This window comes from Leptosomus discolor, chromosome 9 (genome assembly GCF_034619465.1).
Source record: "Leptosomus discolor isolate bLepDis1 chromosome 9, bLepDis1.hap2, whole genome shotgun sequence".
Classification (NCBI taxonomy): Eukaryota; Metazoa; Chordata; class Aves; order Leptosomiformes; family Leptosomidae; genus Leptosomus; species Leptosomus discolor.
Genome location: NC_141399.1, coordinates 44,413,813 through 44,419,520, shown reverse-complemented (window position 1 = coordinate 44,419,520; position 5,708 = coordinate 44,413,813).

Below are 5,708 nucleotides of genomic sequence, written 5' to 3'. Positions count from 1 at the left end.
CCGGCACTCGATAGCAACCATACTGAGCAAATGGCCCACCACCATCTGCTGAGCTGTATCAGCTTTTCCTGGTTGAAGACCCACCCCTGTGCTCTAGTTTTGGTCAGTTCAGGGGACAGGTCAACCACCTGCTGGCTGGCTGACTTGGGAGGTTCAGGAGCCCCGCTCTAGGGGCAGCTCCAGCTTTTGAGCAATGACAGGGGAATGGGATGCACGGTGTGGGTGATCTGCACTTTCACCATCAGCCTGTAAATGTGTTAGATGAGGAGCAGTGTATTGAAAAAGTGCCCTTGAATATGCTGGCAGGATGACTTTCTGCTAGAGTCCTCCAGGAGCAGCACAGCGGGCTGCCAAAACCAACACAAGGTCTGTGTAAAATGGTGAACGGGGATGGAGAGTGATCAGAGGTCTGAGAGCACTATCCAACTGCACAGCCTTAGCGCTCCAGCCAGTCCAGCTCTGTGTGTGGATGGAAGCAAGGAGCTTCCACCCTTTTTACTATGGTTATTTCTTCACATAATAGTAGGTGACCAATTGATTTCTGGTTGATCAGCAGAACTGCTTCCAGGCTGCATGAATTTAATGTGGCCTTTCATTCTTTTGTGTGGCTACTTCTTCCAAGGAACACGTCTTTATTGCTGGAGAATACCATAGAGACAGCACTGCTCCAAGCAGAGGGGAGGAGGAGCACCTATGCAGATAGTCTGCCTGGGGTTTAGATAGCAAGAGACTGGAGAAGGTTGTTTAGAGTCTGGCCTAGTAAATTAATTTAATCTCTATAAACTCTTGATCAGGAGCTGGTTCCTCAGACAGCAAGCGTCAGTGTAATTCGCTGGTACCAGGATGGATTTGTGCTGACAGAGGAGCAGGCTCTTGCATATTTCGTTTTTAATTTCCAAGTTGCTGTTTTCCATTTCTGGGAAACGAATTAAGCAGAACTAAGGTCACTTAGGGAGAGTGTCTGTATGAGGCTGGAGTAAAATCTAGCTGGACAAATCTGCTAGTTCACACTCATAGCTGTACTGAATTTGAATTGGGTCTTTCAAATGTCTTTTTTTTTTTTTTTTTTTTTTTAACCAAGCTGTGGGGCTAGGCTGAAGGAGGGGGTCAGAGGGAAACTGGCTTTGTCCTTTCTGCTGGCATCCCCTTTTGTACTGTGTATGTGGCCAGGACCAGGCATTGGTTGATAGTGCTGGATTTTACTGAGAAATCACCTGTCCCCTGAGTGAAAAGGAAATAAGAGGTAAATGCTGTCCTCACACATGGCTCAAGGTTCTCTAAATCAGTACTGAAAGACAACTGGTCCCAGCTGTGAGGGGAAGAGACAAGGCATGAGTCTGAATTTTCATCCCAAGGCCTGGAAGGCATTTTGATTCCTGTGGAGACTGAAGTGGTCTGAGGAAGGCTGCGCACGGCGCTGCTGCTCTGCCTGTTCCTTAGGTATTGCAGCTGGGACCATGTTCCCATAAAGCCATTACTTCTGAGGGGATCAAAGAGTTAAAGATTTAAAAAGCGGAGGTTCTAGGAAATGCAAACAGTGTGGTTTATAATAAGAAAGTATAAATTAACTAAGGAGAAGAAAATAGCATGTTGCAAACAGATTAGTAAGGAGCGTGCCTGTGGATGCCTGGACAGCTTTACCAACTAGTCAATTAGAGCCAATTATCGTCCTTAAACTCCTAGCACCATGTTTAGTATGCTTGGAGTGTGTCCAATTTAGCTTGCACTGTTTCATAGGTTTACAATTTTCTCTTAGTGTCTGAAATGATCTAGCTGGAGACACCAGGAAAGTGCCAAGCATTAAGTATATAACAATTGTAATTCTTTTGACTGAAACCTGATTTGATTCAGTTGAAAATGACTTTAGTGTATTGGATTTACGGTTCATTTAACAAGTGCTGTAGATGTCAATACATTAGTGTAAACCTGATGCAGGTAGTAATTTGCTTTCTAATGAGGTTCCCCAGCAGTATCCAACTATGAAAAATGGGACATTCTTCAGTGGAGCACAAAGTGCACCTGCCTGATGGCAGATGTTGTCTGAGGCCCTGCCACTTAGCTTCCTGGCAACGGTGTGGTGCTACGCCTTGCAATGGGCTTTAAAAATGCCTTGAACTGATAAAAAGTTAGAAGCACAGATTGGGAAGAATAAAGGATTACTCTTTAGAAGTTTTGTTTTAATTATAGATTTAAATTACAACTTTATCTCTTGTAGTCTTAATTGTGCAGTTGTTGCAGCTGCGAAATTTCAGCCAGATTTAGTGGAACTGCAGCAGCTGAGATCAAGAGGAACCTTTTATTTTTATGGGGCTGCATGCTCAGACCTTCTCCTTACCTCCCCACTGTCTTCAAAATGTTTCACTGAACAATCCTTCTAGTGAAGGATCAGTTTTGTTGTACGCTCATGGGCTACAATGGAAACAGAGTGGTGCAGAGAGGCCAGGATAGAGAAGGCAGTGATGTCCCGCTGTCCTTTGACCCACCTCTTCCCTTTCTGGGCATGAGACGAGTTCCAGAAAAGCAGCTGTGGAAAATATAAGTGAGGGGGGATGCGACACTGGGTGGCAGAAGTATGGTCTAGAGGACAAAGCAGTCATACGGGCATTTGCTTCATCAGAGAAGTAAGATGAGGTTTTGGAGAGGTGCTTGCCCGTGATGTGTTTGCTTTCTTAGGCTTTAGCTCTGGCCCAGGGGTGGCTGTGGGGTCCCTCCTGAAGCACCAGTGCTCAGCCTTGCTGCCATGGCCAAGGGGTTTCCAGAGAGGTGAGACTCCACACAGGCGTCCTTCCAGGTTGTTCCCTTGCAAGGCAGTGTGCGCGGCTGAAAGCGTGTCGGGTCCCACAGTAGCTCTTGGTGACCTTTTCCCTGTGGGAAAGGCCCTTCCAGGCTGCTGGGCAGCCCACAGGGCCACTGTCCTTCAGCGCAGCTTTTGTGCTCACAAAATATTTCTAATTTTTTATATGCTGCAGCCCAGCAGGTAGCTTTTGTTTCAGTGTTAAGCTGATTTCCACAGGTTGAGACGTGACTGATCAATATGAGGGTGTGTGGGAGCCTGACCCCAGCAGACTGCCTTGCTGTGATTAAGGGTACAGAAGATATGTTCAGTCCTACATAAAGCAGCTTTTCACTGTCTTTTGATTCACTTCACGTCTCAGCAACCCCTTTCTCTCCTCTATACTTCTTAATTTCATTCCTTTGCTGTTATTTAGCAGCTAAGTGCTACGTGCTGCAGTAGATAATGGAAGAAGCTGTTCAGAATGAAATGGCGTGGCATTTTATGCCCTTTTATAAACTATATAAAATAAAGTTGATGAACTCTGCTTGAGTTCTGGATGAGGTACACCTTGCTGTGGGGTGCTGGCTGTCCTATTTTGCCCGGGATCATGGCTGGCTCCAGATGGCAGTGGGTTAGGAGCACCGTTCCCAGCCTGTAGGTAGAGATCAGCATCTGTGGGGCTGCTTGCCCACAGTCACCCTTAAAAGTGTCGCTTTGAGGTTTATCATCTCCAGAGCAAGGACAAACCTAATAAGCTGAATTAACTTACTGCACAGAGGTGGCTCTAGGATAAAGTGGGTGCTTGGTACTGCAGTCTCTGTAAAGACACTGCAATCTGCAAACACTGCTCTAGATGGGAGCCCTTAAGAAAATTATCCCAAAGTAGCTCTTAAACCGAATGACCAAATTCTGGGCAGGCTTTTTTCCTTCAGAATGTAAGTGACTAAAATTTTGGTAAGGTTAGTTTTCCCTTGGAAATTAATAAACCTCAATTGAATTAAGGGTGCTTTATTTCTGAGTGAGAGTGTCCACACAAGGACTTAATGCAGTTTAACCAAGCCTTTCAATTTGTGTTTTTAGATCTCATTAGCTTCCTTAAGAGTGCCTTGGTCTAGACAAGTTCCCAGTTTTGTGTTCCTCTGTTTCAGAGAGAATTTATCTTCTCCACTGTGGCACTGACTTGGAGGGTGGCAGACAATAGCTACGCCATACTTCTCTGCAATAGACTATCGCTTGAGCTCAACCTTTAGGTTTGCTGGGGAGATCAAGATGCTGGACAACATGTTCCAAGCAAATGTTCGGTCTTGAATGTAGAATACACAAAAGCACAGAACTGCTTTGACAGTGTATTGTACATTAAGTTTAAGATATCAGAACTACTTAACACACTTAGCTGCTACGAAATAGCGCAGGTATTTATCGATCTCCCAAGTCAGCTGAAGCCAACAGCCTGTTTTCACTCTGACACCTCAGTTGAACAATTGCGCTATCTAGATCTACTTCCAAACAAATCATTTAAAAGCTCCTGCAAAAGTCACTGGGAGACCGTCATCGTTGTAGGGAGAGGGACACACCGTCTAATAATTCCGCTGCGAATTTCTGTTCCTGTGCCTAATAATGCCATTAACAGCTACTAGTGACATTTAATGCCAGAATGTGATTCATTTCAGTCAAGCAAGAATCTGTCCATGTCTGCATTCCTTTGGGATTTATTGGTCTAGCTGGCGGAAACCATTGTCAGCTGCTACAAGGGACTACTCACTCTGTTGTCTTTGTCTTGAGGCGGGAGGAGGTACAGGCCAGGTTCTGACTTGCCGTGTGCTGGCGTGAATGCAGGTCATCTGTTGGTCATGTTACTGCAGAAGACTAAAATTCAGCTGTAGGTGGGCAGGACTTTGCTAGTGAATTTTACAAGTTCTTCAGTTTTCACTTTGGAATAACTTCTGTCCCTAACAAGTGTTTTATTGCCTTTCCTTCCCAAGGTGGCTTAGACTTCTGGGGTTTTTAATCCTCTTTATTTTTTTCCCAGTCTTTGGAAATGACAGGCAAATTTTAACGCCTGTACTTGATTGCTTTTCCTATGGCACCCTGATGCGTTTGCAGAGAGGACTTGTGCGGTTCTGTACATTCTCTTTTCTCCAGGAACAAACTCTTCCTAGAATTTACAGGCAGGTCGTGTATGTTAGTTTTATTATCTCATTTTGTGTATGCATGTTTAATGAATCCAGATGTAGTTAATAGTATGGGCATACCCAACTGCTAAACTAAAATAAGAAAAACTTAGCTGTGGGAGGTTTAAAAGGTAGAGTTCACGTCTTAGCACCTTTCTCAGCTCACTGCTCCTGCCTGGGATGGAAAAGCCACAGCCCCGCAGCAGATGACTACTCCGGCTGCCTGAGTAATAGTTTCCTTCAGGATTAGCAGCAAACAACAGCTTTCTGTTATCACCGTGTGGTATTGGTGTGGCCACCAGATAACAGTGACACTTGCATGATGATTTGTAGCAGTCAGGACCTCTGCCTTTGGTGATTTTGTGTTCTCATACCTTTTTTCTAGGTCTGAGTTTGCAGTACTGTGAAGATACAACAGAGCAGAAGTACCAGTGTGGTCATCTCCTAATGGTCTAAAATCAAGAGGGAGGTCAAACCAGTCACAGAATTACAATACACAAATTCAGATGAAGTTATTTTTCTTGTCTTCGTCTTTCTGCTTTTGTAATTCCTGTTTTCTAGGCTTTTAAGAAGCTACTAATGAGTTGAATTTTTTTTTTTTTTTTGGTCTGTCTGCCTTAATGACAGTGTGGGTCTGACACAACCTCAGGTTTCCAAGCACTGGAAGCTTGGAATAAACAGCCTTGTTGTTCATATCTGAGAGCTGGCAATACTGCTTCTTCCCTCCTGGTTCCTTTTATCATGCAGCTTGACAGAAATAT